The 15,741-nt window shown below is 35.9% G+C and overlaps 1 long non-coding RNA gene across 2 annotated transcripts; it reads left to right on the plus strand.

Moving 5' to 3' along the window:
* The first annotated feature begins 12,033 nt into the window (after window positions 1-12,033).
* Window positions 12,034-15,151, plus strand: LOC110912937. 2 transcript variants are annotated; one of them, XR_002578276.2, is made up of 3 exons: window positions 12,034-12,213; window positions 13,244-13,332; window positions 15,044-15,151. It is a non-coding gene; the product is annotated as an uncharacterized LOC110912937 (long non-coding RNA). The 2 variants fall into 2 exon arrangements; XR_002578277.2 differs by having other exon boundaries at window positions 13,249-13,332.
* The last annotated feature ends 590 nt before the right edge of the window (window positions 15,152-15,741 follow it).

Here is a 15,741-nt window from a genome sequence, read left to right on the forward strand (position 1 = left end):
TGAAGTTCTTTCAGACATAGCTAGGTATTCATCATATTGATCGGGTGGGTTACCTGTCGCTAGTTGGCGAATGGCGGACGTGCATTTTTGAATCGGCGTGAAACTTGGTTTGCCCCTCGCATCGTAACCTTCTTGAAACCATCCCTCGCTTGCCTCGATGTCTCCAACAATCTTTAAAAATAATTCTTTGGGTAAACGAAAACGATCTCTAAACGTTTCGGCATTGTATAGCGGGTTTTCCACAAAATAATCGTTCATCAAAACTTCGTTGGCACGTATACGATCACGGCCGACCATCTTCTTCTTTGGGCGGGATGACTCGGCATCAAGCTCGTTATACACCGACACAAAATAGTTTAGCGTGTCGTTGTCGGAAGACGACTCGGTATCGGTATCGCTAGACATCGGAAACGTCGAATCGGTAGGGAATTCCATTTGCGAAAGATATAAAAATTGTGTGAAATGGGTTTAAAATGGTTTAAAAGATAGAGTTTGGTGTGTGGAAAAATGGTTAAAATGTGGATATATATATAAATAAAATGGATTATTTTTTTTTATTAAAGTTACCGTTCATCAACAACGGTCATGTGCCAACGGTCGATTTTTTAAATTTTCAACGCGTTGTGTGGTTAACGCGTTATATGTTGTGCGGCGGCGGTGTGCCGTTTGATTTTCACGCGTGACCGGTGGCCATCACGTTACCGCCCCGGGTCACCTTAGGGGGTTGGGTGGTCACTGGTAATAGAATTCCATCACTCAGAAGCACTTAATCAAGTTTCGCCATGTTATCAATCATTTTTCCATCACTCACAACCTTTTTTGGTGGCAATGGTCATCACTCACAATACCAACAATAAACCCCCACACCCCCTCACATCCATTATCACTAACACCCCATAACGCGTTGAAATTATCACGGAATCTACAATATCACGCGTGAAAAGGTTGGTGGCGGTGGGAATTTTTGTTTTCCACGCGTTGAAAACGGGTATCACGCAACTATAACGTTGCCACCCCCACCTCTCTTATAATACTATATTAACCACATGCGTTACAGCGGTTGTCATAAAACTGTGTTAAGTAGTAGCAATACTACACCATTGTCAGCGACCACCAACATCGGAAAAGCTCGTAAAAACAAAATAAATAAAAACAGGAAAAAAAATAACGTCGAGCGAAAAGCAGATGTAAAATCTTTTAATCACGCACGCTCGTTGCTGAGAAAGTAAACCGAAACGTAAAACATAGAAAAAATAACTAAGTCCATCCGGGACCCACGTGTTGGACGAATTTGTCAAACGCAGAAAAATAGATGTGACGCGACGGGCCAGTCAAACGGGAAAAAAATATACGAAAAAATGTTGAACCCCACACGCACGTTGCAGTGCGTTAACTCACAAAATTTAGAACGAAACGAAAAACTTGGGAAAGATGAAAAGTATGGTAGACCAAATTGAAAATAAAAAAGAGTTGGGATTAAATTGCAAAAGTTGAAAAACTTTGGGTTAAAAGTAAAAAAAACAAAGATCTAAATTGCAAAATTAAATTTATTTATTAATTTTAGATAAAGATAAGGATAAAAATAAGTGATATCTATATATTGGTTATCAATTAATATTAATACCAAAAGAAATTTATTAAAAAAATATAAATAAAATTTATGAGGTTGAAGGAGAGAATGCCATGTGGCATAATTTAGAGTCTTTTATTATAAGTTAGAGAGTGAATTTCAAGGATTGTCCTTTATATTTATCAGTGGCGGACCCAGGAATTTTTCCATGGGGAGTGCGGACAATTTTTAAAAATTTTAGGCTCCAAGGTATATAAGTAAAAAATCGGTTCGTATCGGGTCGGGTCATGTAAAACAAAAGAACATCGAACTAAATTTATATAATCATCAAAAATATGTCAAACCATGTTACAAACATAATTAAAACGTCACCCTACGGGTTTTCATTTTTTGAAATCTATCCAAAACATGGCTCCATAACATATTACATAATATATCAACTATTCAAGCCCTAGAAATCATTATGTAAATAACCCTAAAAATCATCTGAACAACATATACACCATAAAAAGAAAAAGCCAAACATTCTTCACTAACAAATATAACCCACCAGATCTACTATGTGGTGTATGCGGCTATAAAAAAAAGGCAAAATATCATCACTAACAAAATATAACCCACCATATAACATAATGAAAAACAAAACGAAGCACATGTCTACTGTCATGGTTAGTATGCGGCTAATATCAACCAAAAAATCAACCAAAATTCATCAAAAATAACAAAGAAATTTACCCGCGTTCGATCGGCGGTGGTATGGTGGCTGATTACGGTGGTATAGAGAGAGCGGGAGACAATATGTAAGGGTTTTGGGCTTGTTTATTTTATTTTGGTTTGAAATATTGTTGATTTGTTGGGTTTGTTTATTGGGCTAAGAGTTAGTAGTGGACTAGTTAAAGGTATTGAGTATTTGGGTTTAGTTATTTAGGTATTAAAAGTTATATAATTTAGGTAATATTTAAAAAAAAATAAGAGTTTACTAAAAAAAATTTAAAATATAAATTGATAACATTTTTTACCTAAGGGTTGCAAACGAAAAATTGCAAGAGGTGCGGACGGAAAATTCCAAGGGGTGCGGACGGGATTTTCGACGGAACTTAGCACTAATTTTTTTTTCCCGGGGGTGCGCCCGCCCACCTTGCCTTTCTCTTACGTCCGCCCCTGATCTTTATATTCATTTTCAGACGCTGTCCTTTATGTTTAAAATTGACGAGCTTTGTACTTTATGTTTTCAAATCATACAAGTTTTGTCCTTTATGCCTAACCCAGTTAGTTTTTTAAGTTAAATCAAGTAACACAAGGGTATTTTAGTCTTTTAACTCATTTATTTAACATATTTAAATAAATAAAACAAAATTATATCTCTCTCAACAGTTCTCACCGTCACTACCATTAGTCACCACCATCCCCACCGCTAACAACCATTTCACATTCATCAATACCCACTTAATTTCTCCATTGACCCACCATGAATCCAACTGTTTAAAAAACCCAACAAGAAAAGAAAACCCACCCAAATCGCCCCACTATAAAAAAACCTACCCAAGTCCACACGCAGACCATCAATGACACTTCTAATGACACTTCTCATTAACTTCAGGTGAAAATTAAGATATGTGAAACCCACCGCTGCAATCACCATATCTTTACACCTGATCTGAACTCCTCGATTTCTCCTAAAGCCAACAAGGAAATTGGGATTTCTTTTTTAAACATGAATGGGGTTATAAAAGCCATTAAAATAGGTGAAGAACTCACTGATTATGTAATAACTCTCATTAAAATCAATAATTAGAATGATAATTAGACAATAAGAAAACCCTAATTGAGACACCCAAGTAATTCTGCATTAGCCCTTAAATTTTCAGAACAATCGGAATCAGGATCAGGGCCCCTAAAACTCGAGGGGGGCAAACCCTAGTCGAATAGTTATCTAAAAAAACGTTGGGACAATCTGATTTGTCCAATTTATTGATTCAGCAAGCCTAGTCCCGAGCCTAGGCAGCCTATAATTAGACTGCTTAGCTTACGAACCGTAAGGGATCAGGCATACGGTCCGTAAGGGAGTCCCAAAAATTAGTATAAATAGCAGACATTGGGACATGAACAGAACACTGAAAACGACGCCCAGATTCTCTGTGTACGTCAAATTAGAATCGTTATATTACAATTAAACGCACACTGATCACGAAGTGCTGCCGCAAAACAGGGTAATCACTCGATCGCTATTACGATTCATTTTCCGACTGATCAATATATCCAATGGATGTTTAAGTGCCGCCCACATAGGGTTATACTTTGTCGTTCGTCGTTAAATCGATGGATGTTTAAGTATCGCACTTTGTCGTTCGTTGTGAGAATTTGATCTCGTGAGTTATCGTAAATGCTGTATTGATCACTAACCCGGTTTTGTGTGCATTATTATTTAATTTAGGTTAATCACAGGCAAATCAGTAAGGCTTATATCTTGCTCGTTAAATCTGCAATGTGAGTCATTCTCTTTTCTCACAGCTTGTGAGTCATTCTCTTTTCTCACAGTTTGTGAGTCCATTCTCTTTTCTCACAGTTTGTGAGTCATTCTCTTTTTATCAACTGTTTTACAATACTCCAAATTTATTTTCAAAAAGTTATAATTACAGGGACTAAGTCGTGGATATCTTGATTTATTGGTTAGTGGGGTATTGTGCACATTACTATTTCTCCCAGTTAGGTTCATTGACCTACTAGGGAGGAACGTCACTATTAGAGTTCATTGACCTAATAGTGGTATGACCATCGTCACCATTGTGACTTGTCACCATTGTGACAGAAAGCCAGATAAAGATAAGATAGGAACCATTGTAATCGCTCTTATGCTGTAATTTATAACTATGGGTCATTTCCTAAAACCTGAATGAACTCACTCAGTATTTCCCCGCTGACAAAACCTTTTCAAACATGTTTCAGGTGATATGTTGTGAGCAAAGAAAGAGAAGTGCCGTGAAGCACTCCCAGCTTAGAAAAGTGGCTCATTGTAAATAAATAAAAGAAACATGTTTTGAAAATAAAGATTTCCCGGAGAAATCACATTATTGTAAATTAGGGGATTTTATCCCTCAGTTATAAAACGGGCAGTTTTAATTATTAAAAGATCCTGTTTTAAAAAGACTTCCGCTGTCGCCTAAAATTTAAATACCACAGGATTTCTGTCCCGCGCTCCTGAAACGGGTCAAACCGGGTCGGGGGCCGTGACAGAAAAAGGTGGTATCAGAGCCACTTCTCAAGCCACTGATTTAAGCCAATTAAGTATTTAGAAAATACTTGATTTCCATTAATTGCTATTTTGTGATTATTTGTTTATTTATCTGACTAATTGTGTACAGTATGAGCAGATCTTTATATGCTAGTCAATGTAGCGAGTAATGAAAATTCTTAAATAATTTGACTCAAGCATTAGTACCTTTATTATCTACAGTCTAGAAGTCTTAACAAGAAAATCATAAAAATTTACAAATAAAACCTCGTGTGATGTAAATTTCAGTTATTTTAATAGTACCCAGTAGGAACTAATATTTAAAAAGTTTTCTATAAATTTTATGAATTCTGACTATGTCTATTTTGCTAAACAGCATGAGTAACTTGTCTGAGGCCCTTCAGAATTTAAATCTTTATCCAGTAAGAATAGAAGTTTCCAGAGATTTCAATAGATATATACCAGACATAGAGGAACCTATAGAATTCAACACTGTACCTTTCGAGAAACCCAAGCCCAAGGAAATATAAATTGGGGAAAATTCTAGGCAAATTGAAAAGTTACCATCTCAGGAAGAGTTAGATTTTATAATGGCAAGCTATAATACTATTAAGCCTGTTAATGAAAATATTTTTAATCGCTATCTTGAAACACAACTACCAATGAACTTAGAACCAGCTATTCCAAACCCTTCAATCCACTCACAAATAGACGAATGGTTAATTAACGAAATACAGTTACAAAACCATCCCTATAAGCTTTTTCCTCAGTTCAATTCAAAAGCTTTACCAAATCCATCAATAAGTACCGAGAATACAGCTGAACTTCGCCTTGGTGAAGAACTAATGGACAATGGAAATAGGATCCAAGAGATTGGGGGACAGATCTCCTGGAAATACGATGAGAGGGAACACCATTACTAGAATATCATCTGACCACAGAATAGGGGATCTATGGAACTGTGCTTGTAAAATAGTAATAGCAAAAATCAATCTGTAAAATCATTACAAGGTAAAAATGTGTATTAATGTCTCCTATAAAATATAAAAATAGGAATCAAGAAATCGATAATTTGGTTATATGTATATTCTGAAATTTATATGATAATTTTAGGTATAATTGTTGATACTAATAAATTATATATTTATATATATACATTAATTAAATTTATATGATAATTTTAGGTATAATTGTTGTAAATTATATTTTAGGTATAATTATCGAAACATTTTTATTTGAGCATGTTGATGGCTTCAAAAGACCTATATTATTTTAAGTACTTTTAGAATAACCAGCTCTTTTTAAATTATTAAATCGTATCGAGTTTTCTTTACTAATGGTTCCTCTTATGAGCAACTTTACTAATAAGTGATAACATATATATTGTATATATTCATACAAATCTATAACCTAGAGTTTGATACTAGACGTTCATATTTATTTGTTTGTTATCTATTTTTTTTGCCACATTTACAACTCCATCTAGAGTTTCAAGTTATAGTTGCTTTTAGAGGTTGCAAGATTAGTGGGATGGGTAATTGGTCAAAACAGGTAGTAGGTTTGGATCATATGTGATGCTGTCCTTTTACAACTCTATTTAGATTTACAGGCTACACTTGCATGTAGAGGTGGCAGGTTGGGTCACATGCTAAAACAATTAAATTTTAGTTGCTTAGGCAAAGCTTTTTAAAGGCGTTTGGAGGAAAGGATACTAGAGTTGACCAATCAAGTCAAGGTATGACTAACAAATTTTATCAAGCTTGGATCTTTGACTACAACAAATGATCAGTTCGAAATAAAAGCAGCCTGATATTTTCTAAATGTCGTTACAATTGATCATTTTATCTTAAGGCTTCCTAATCGCTTAAATACACTAATTTGCAGTTTCTCCTATAAGTAATAAAAATTCTTCTTATTGTTGTGACCTTATAAACTCCATTTCCTTAGTCATGTCCTGAACAAAATGTAACTGAAATCTGTGGTATTGTTTTGCTTGGAGTGGTCTGAACCTTTGATCATATTTGCTTTATGCAGTAGCAACTGATCTATGAAGGACTGGAGATGCGAAAGATCTGTTTTTTCAGCATTATTCCTATCGGCACCAAAGCTGCCAAGGTATAGACCCACATTTAAAACATTCTCAAACTTACATTGCTTCATTTATTACAATTTAGGAGTGTTTTGTTTAAAAAAAGACCAAGTTCTTATCAAATGGATATAAAACACAACCCAAATGGGTTTAAGTGAAGAGTCAAAAAGTCATGACTCTTCAACTTTTAACATAAACAAACTGAGTCAGTTGAAATAGGGTTTGTATACTAATAGTTTTTAATCCATATTTATAAACCTTTTGTAAATAAATAATGCACTAAGTGTGATAATTAAAGACAATATTATCATATTAATAACATGCATTTAGGAGTTTTATGCACAGTTATGATGAACCACAACTCAAATGGGGTTGAGTACCAGGTGAAAACGTTAAACAAGTCCTCTTAACACAACTTTTATTAAATAACCGGTGCAACAAAGATTATTATTATTACAATAATAGTTGTAATTAACTACCTATTTGATCCATTTGAGATAAGAGACAAATCACATGGTTTAGCGACTCATCTTTTGCTTATTCTAGCATCTGTCAATTTAGGAAAACCAAGATTGTAAAACAAATTTCATTCCTGTTATTTGTAGGTTATCGAGAAAGTTTTGCTAGCCCTCAATGGCACATTGAGCCAAATCGCCTTCCGTGTGACAACCATGGATGTCTTGGACTTGACCATGAGAATTGAAAGGTCGTCTACTTATGACTAGGACAAGGCCGCCACAAGCAACTTTTGAAGGTTTGTAAAATGAAAATAATCAAATTATCTTTTATCCGTTATATAAGGTTTAATGTCGTCGGGAAAGGTGATTTGATGAAGGTTATACGAAGCCACTAGGTATTGTTTCTCGAATGGTTGGTCTGCTATGGTTCGTGATGTTGGTCTGGAGGATAAAGATGTTATTGTTTTCCATGTTGTTGATGCTCAGATGCTAAAGTTCACTCATTTTAAGGCTGATTGTCTTTCCGGTGTTAAAAACAAGTTTTTTTTTTGTAGAGATGTTATTTCCTGAGAACGGTAACTTGGTAATTTATACTTTACTACTTAGGATGAAGAACCAACTGACCTTTTTATTGACAATTGCATTTATTCTTTATTTAGTGGTTGCCGAAAGAGTTTATGAACAGGTATTTCAAAACCGACACTTTGGACGATAACTTTACAATTCATTTTGGAGGTACATACATGTGGAATGTCAAAGTGAATAGGCTCTGGGGATCGAACTACTTCATTCAAGATTTCTCACAAATCAACAAAGAACTTCATCTCATATCAGGTGATGTAATCGTTTTTGAGTTGGTTGCGAGATGTATTTTCAACATTCTGGTTTTCCATCCTAATGGAATATAGTCTGTTGTTCCCGAGGTTGCCAATAGTGTTGGTGTTGAAGAAGAGGAAGACACATAACAAATGGATGTTAGTGAAGATTTGTTATTAGTCGACGAAAATCAAGACATGGAAGATGACATTGTAGACGTTGAACATGATGTGCTAGTCATTGTAGCGGATCCTTTGTTGGAACCAGACTTTGTTGACGTTCCACATATTCCGGTCGTTGTTCATCAAGCCAACCAATACGAACTAACATGGTGTCCATCTTTTCGTTTTGTAAGTTTTTCATACTCTAAATGCTTTATTTTAATATTATGTAACACTTTGAAGTTTGTATTTTGTTTGTTAGTTTTTTAATTTGTTTATTTTTATCGGACTGTAATGCAGCGGTTCCCAAAGACATTTGCAGCAAATGTAGATATGCATGTCCTTAATGAGATGGTACTTCAAACTGAAGACGGGTTTTCAATGACACTAGAGATCCGGCAAGAAACGGCACGTTGGAAAATGCCACAAGCTGGGTTGGAAAATTGAGCTCAGTTTTTGCTGCGATATTACAAGGATCAAAACACGTTGCGAATTCTTAATCCGAACCCCTAGGTGATGTATCTATTGACAGATAGCGTCAGAAGTAAACAACTAATATCGTTACCAAGCATGTCGTATGTGTGGTAACAGTTTTGGAACAATTATTACTATATATGTTTTGTTTACAAAAACTTAATGTGTAACGAACATTATGTCGATGTACTTTTGGGACGTGCTCAAGTGTCTCAAAATATTAGGTTTAACAATCAAAGTTTAACGTTTCTACGTTTAAATTATTTTATGTGTTTAGTTGGTGTTTAGCCACCCGCGAAAGTCGCGGGGTCTTAGGCTAGTAAATTATATATTTATATATATACATTAATTATCAGATGGAAAACGCGAATAATGAACCAGTTAATAATTCTGAGCAACAACCGGGGGATCAATATATGACTAGGCAAGATATAGAAAATATCGTTGCTCAAGGGATAGCCAACACTATTCCAACAATGATAGCTCAAGGGATAGCCAACGCTATTCCAGCAATCATTGCTGCTGTTAAGAATCCGGTAGAACCACAGCAAATCGTTCCTAGCAAACGTATTTCTGAAGATAACTTCAGTAATAGCGTAAACGGAGGCAATGATCATGTTAATCATGACAATGAACCACAACAAGCGCCGCTCCCTAAGAAAATGAAAGTTGCAACGCCTGGTTGCACTTACAAGGAATTTCTTGCTTGTAAACCATCTGAGTTTGCAGGCAATGAAGGAGCGACTGCGGCACTACGTTGGTTAGAGAAAACTGAGGCAGTAATTGCCATAAGTAAATGTGCTCAGGATGATCAGGTCATGTACGCGTCAAATCTTTTCAAAGAAGGGGCGCTAGAATGGTGGAATACGGTGTTACAATCAAAAGGAAGAAGGATGGCGTATGCTATGAACTGGGAAGAATTTAAGAGCTTGGTAGAAAGAAAATTCTGTCCCGAATATGAAAAGGAACAAATGACAAACAAGTTTCTAACCCACCGAATGGTGGATGTAGATTGTCGAAAGTATACTACGACATTCTTCGAGTATGCACGAGTAGTACCAACCCTGGCTTCGCCAGAGCCGGTACTTATTTCTCGATATATTTGGGGATTGATTTCTGAAATCCGTAACATCGTCAAAGCTGCGAAACCTCGCACGATTGATGATGCGGTGGATTTAGCCAATACTCTGACTGACGAACTAGTACGGACAAGAGAAGAAAATAGAAGGAAGGAAGTAGCCCAAAAGATTACCCAGGTAGTCCGTTCGGGTAACCATAACGATTTCCAGAAAGGAGGGAATGGGCAATCTTCCACTAGTCCATTTTGCAATTTTTGTAAAAGAAAGCATTTTGGAAAATGCAAAGGATACTGCAATTTTTGCAAAATTCCAGGGCATCAGGAAGAAGACTGCAGGAGGAAGAAATTTTCAGTTTGTTACAACTGTGGAGAAACTGGACATCTTAGGCCAAATTGTCCAAAACTAAACAAACCATCTGACACTAAAGCCAAACCTGCAGAAGAAGCAAAAAGGAATGCAAGAGCCTTTCAATTGACTGCTCAGGAAGAAGAGCTCATTCCAGATGTAATGGCCGGTACGTCCTAGGTTACAACGTTTACACAAAAAGTATTATCTGACTCTGGTACAAACCAAAGTTTTATAAATACTTCATTCTGTCAAACTCTTAACTTATCATTAATCGAACTTAGGCAAATCTTTACAGTCGAAACAGGCAAAAAGGAAAATATAGAACTCTCAGGTCATATAATTCTTCGCCAATCTAATTCCTATGAAATTAGCAGAGTTTAATGTTGTGTTAGGAATAGATTGGTTAGTAGTCAACCCTACTCGAATTCTCTGTGATAAGAACTTTATAGAAAATCCAGGCACCCGCCGGAGAAGTATTTATGATTACAGGAAATAAACCACGTAAGGTCACATGATGAATCATGAAGGTATTCACTTAGATCCTGCTAAGATAGCAGCAAATTACTAAAATGGAAGATTTCGCAATCTCTAAATGGAAATTAGGAATTTATAAATTCGGTAAGAAAAGAAGCTAAGTCCAAGATACGTAGGACCATTCCCAGTAACGAATAGGACCAATAGCTTATCGTTTACAACTACCAGAAGAGTTAGCAGGAGTACATGATGTGTTTCATGTATCCAATCACAAGAAATGTCTCACAGACGAATCCCTGGTAGTACCTCTTCAAGATATAGAGATAAATGAAAAAAACTGAAATTCGTAGAGAAACCCTTACAAATAGAAGACCGGAAGATTAAGTTTCTCAAACACAAACGACTAGTACTAGTGAAGGTCAAATGAGATTCAAAGAAAGGACCAGAGTATACTTGGGAACTGGAATCAGAAATGAAGCGGAAATACCCTCATCTATTTCAGTGAATCTCGAGGACGAGATTTTCTTAAGGTGGGGAGGATGTAATAACTCTCATTAAAATCAATAATTAGAATGATAATTAGACAATAAGAAAACCCTAATTAAGACACCCAAGTAATTCTGCATTAGCCCTTAAATTTTCAGAACAATCGGAATCAGGATCAGGGCCCCTAAAACTCGAGGGGGGCAAACCCTAGTCGAATAGTTATCTAAAAAAAACGTTAGGACAATCTGATCTGTCCAATTTATTGATTCAGCAAGCCTAGTCCCGAGCCTAGGCAGCCTATAATTAGACTGCTTAGCTTACGGACCGTAAGGGATCAGGCATACGGTCCGTAAGGGAGTCCCAAAAATTAGTATAAATAGCAGACATTGGGACATGAATAGAACACTGAAAACGACGCCCAGATTCTCTGTGTACGTCAAATTAGAATCGTTATGTTACAATTAAACACACACTGATCACGAAGTGCTGCCGCAAAACAGGGTAATCACTCGATCGCTATTACGATTCATTTTCCGACTGATCAATATATCCAATGGATGTTTAAGTGCCGCCCACATAGGGTTATACTTTGTCGTTCGTCGTTAAATCGATGGATGTTTAAGTATCGCACTTTGTCGTTCGTTGTGAGAATTTGATCTCGTGATGTAACGCCCCAAAACCGAATTATTAATTTGCTAGTTTGTTATCATGTTTAACAAAAGGGGGTATAATAACTAGGTTAGTAAACCTAGTTAAATGTCTAGCAAATTAAGTAAAGGATTGAAACTTGTGGTAACTATGATGGGTAATAAACTTGAGGGACTAGGATTGCCAAAGTGGAAAGTGAATTTAATTAAAACAAAAATCTCACACACACAAGGTGTGTGTGTGCGTGAGAACGATCAGGAGAAGGGAGTGAGGGGTGTAAACCCTAACCCTCAAGAAACCATCAAATTGAAGAAGGATTTCAGCCTAAACTAATGCATGAACACGTTTTCTTGATGATCTAGCCCTATTAAACATGTGGTAAGTTGTAATTTACGATTTAATGATCTTGCTATGAAGTGGGTTATGAACAATCCATGAAATTGTACGAAATTGATCATGTACATGTGTTAGAATCACTATATAGAACATGAACAATGCAAGATTCTAAGTAATTTGATGATTTTGGATGAAACCCACTTGTAGTAGTGAAGATGATGATATGGATAATTATACATGTTTAATTGTTGTGTAAAATTCATGTATGATGTTGTATGTAATGAGTAATTGTTAGTTAACTTGGGTATATTATGAGAATTTTATGATTCTAGCGGAACTTGATGATCTTGATATGAACATGTAATATTATGCATAAAAATACTTGTACATTAGGCTTAGAAAGTTGTACGCACACCAAGTGTTTGATGAAATGTCTAAATGGAAATGATGTGTGAAATTGTATGCAAGTAATAGGTAATTATATATAGAACGTGATAATAATGTATTTGATAGTAAACTAACATGAAAAGTGCGTTTTAGATATAGTTCATGCGGAGGCTATGTTGAAAGGATTTTGGGTTAGCTAAGTATGAGTTAAGGTGTTAGTTGTGAAGATATGAAAACGTTGGTGTGGAAGAAATGGATTATGTATGTACATGTGTATATAATTAGGTGATCATGTAGTTTAATATGTCATATAATACGATCATGAAATGCGTATAATGTTAATACTATGCTCTACCATATTAAGATGGATACATGTTCATAAGTTGAAAGTGTGTAAGTAAGACAGTTGACTTTTTGAAAGTCAACAATGAATGAATAACATGGTTAGCCTTTCGGACACAATTATAATAGTAGAGAAGTGATGTGTTATGTACTAGATGATCTACATGTCGTGTACGATGATGATTGAGATGCGTGAATGTGGAACAAGGTAACTTTTAGTCTATGCCTTATGTATGTGGTATTTGGTTAATAAAAATGCAAGTAATATATGAATGGAAGGAAATGAATGTTAGTATGAATGAGCATTTGTGCTAACCATAATGTGATTGTAATGACATGAAAGGAGAGGGATCACATTAGCATGGACTCAAGAACGGAACGCTAACGGGTCATGAGGAGGTGAGGAAGCAAGCTTGAACACGGACGCTTAAGGTAAGTGATTCCGCAATCACTTCTTAGTTGTTATGTAATGTTATATGCAATCTAATTATATGTGATAATTGAGGTCAAATAGGAATGAGTGGTATGATGTCAATAAAGTATTAAACGGATCTTAGTTTGATCCAAGCTAGGCAGGTGTGATTAAGAAATTGTAGCTAAGAAGTGAGATTGGTTACTCATGCAAGAAATTCCTTTGTTATTAAGGATATAGCATAATTGACTAAAATGCCCTTGATAGGTATATCGGGCAAACGACCTTAGAAGTTGTTTGGAATCAAGATATTCGATTAGTATAATACTTTGGTCAAGCATGAAAATGTGGAGTATGTTTTTGTATGTCATAAACTACTTAATGCATAAATACCCATAACGGGTCCAGGTAAGCTTCTGACCAAAAATATGTTAAAAATAGGTAAGACATCCAAGAATTTAATCCTCTATGATAAATGACGTTGATATTAAAAGGTTCATGAGGAGTCGAGGTTAAGTAATCAGATTATGTTGATAAATGCACGAACGGGTCAAATAGTTAGAAAAGGGTAATATGTCGAATGCACGTAAGTTAAGAAATTCCTTATTCCGGAGGTAGGATTTTAAGTTAATATGATAGAATGTGAATTTACAAGCATGTAGGAAGAAACGGGAGGTTAAACGGGTAAACGGTTCAAAAGTTATGCGCGTTTTAGTGCGTACGGACGACGAAACGGAACTGCAGAAAACTGCAGTTTCTAGAGGGCGTCGCCGACGGGTATGGGGGCGTCGCCGACGGGCTCCAGAAAGTGAATTTTTGTGCTGACGGGTTAATCTCCTGTCTACGGGTTTTTGGGCTACGGGTAAATGCAAGGCCCGTCGCCGACGGCCCTAGGGGCGTCGGCGACGGCCTCCCCAAGTTCCAAAAGCTGAAATCTTGTTATTTAAGTTATTTTATGTATCGTAGGCTTCGGTTTGTCATCCGTGGTCTACGGCGGACCTTCCAAACATGATTTTGATGGTTCCTTAGATGTTTATGAGCTATAAAGTTAAGTCTAAGACCCATGTAAATAATGTATGATTATGTAAGAGGTACGCGTGATCTAGCACGTGTACATAAAGGTATGCACGTAGGTAATGACGTAGGAAGGGTATGAACAAATGTAGATGTGTATGTATGTATGTATAAAGATATGTACGAGTGTATGCATGTATGTAATGATGTAGGAAAGGTTTGTACGTATATAGATGTGCATGTATGTATGTATAAAGATATGTACGAGTGTATGCATGTATGTAATGATGTAGGAAAGGTTTGTACGTATATAGATGTGCATGTATGTATGTATAAAGATATGTACGAGTGTATGCATGTATGTAATGATGTAGGAAAGGTACGTACGTATGTAGAAGTATATGTATGTATGTAATAAGACATGTATGGGAATATACACGTATGTAAAATTGTAGGGAAGATATGTACGTATGTAGATGTGTATGTATGTATGTAATTACGCATGTATGCATAATTTAGTCACGTTGAGGGCTAACGTTATTAATGGTGCACCTTGAGAATGAAAAGTAATGCAGGTACATTATTGAAGCCTCACCAGGAAATAGATACGCATATGAAATGCTTAAAGTTTGAAAGATGACGAAATGTGAAGTGTACGCGAATGAATCTTGTTTATATAATGTGTACTAAAGTTATGAATGTATGTGGTGAGTGCAGGTTATACGGATAACGGGCGGATTATCACAAGAATTAGAGATCGAAGACCGAGTCACGAGATAGATTGTACGGGAATAATTAAGTATGTACTATTAGTAAACATGACTTATATTTTATCTTTGTAAAAGATACATTTTTAAAACGAACTTTCAAGTAAGTCAAGACGTTTGTAATGAAAGAAATTTTATGGTACTAATTTCCGCTGCGACTTTTGACAAATACGAATTAGGGCGTAACACGTGAGTTATTGTAAATGCTGTATTGATCACTAACCCGGTTTTGTGTGCATTATTATTTAATTTAGGTTAATCACAGGCAAATCAGTAAGGCTTATATCTTGCTCGTTAAATCTGCAATGTGAGTCATTCTCTTTTCTCACAGTTTGTGAGTCATTCTCTTTTCTCACAGTTTGTGAGTCCATTCTCTTTTCTCACAGTTTATGAGTCATTCTCTTTTTATCAACTGTTTTACAATACTCCAAATTTATTTTCAAAAAGTTATAATTACAGGGACTAAGTCGTGGATATCTTGATTTATTGGTTAGTGGGGTATTGTGCACATTACTATTTCTCCCAGTTAGGTTCATTGACCTACTAGGGAGGAACGTCACTATTAGAGTTCATTGACCTAATAGTGGTATGACCATCGTCACCATTGTGACTTGTCACCATTGTGACAGAAAGCCAGATAAAGATAAG

The sequence above is a fragment of the Helianthus annuus genome, chromosome 15 (genome assembly GCF_002127325.2).
Source record: "Helianthus annuus cultivar XRQ/B chromosome 15, HanXRQr2.0-SUNRISE, whole genome shotgun sequence".
NCBI classification, from domain to species: Eukaryota; Viridiplantae; Streptophyta; class Magnoliopsida; order Asterales; family Asteraceae; genus Helianthus; species Helianthus annuus.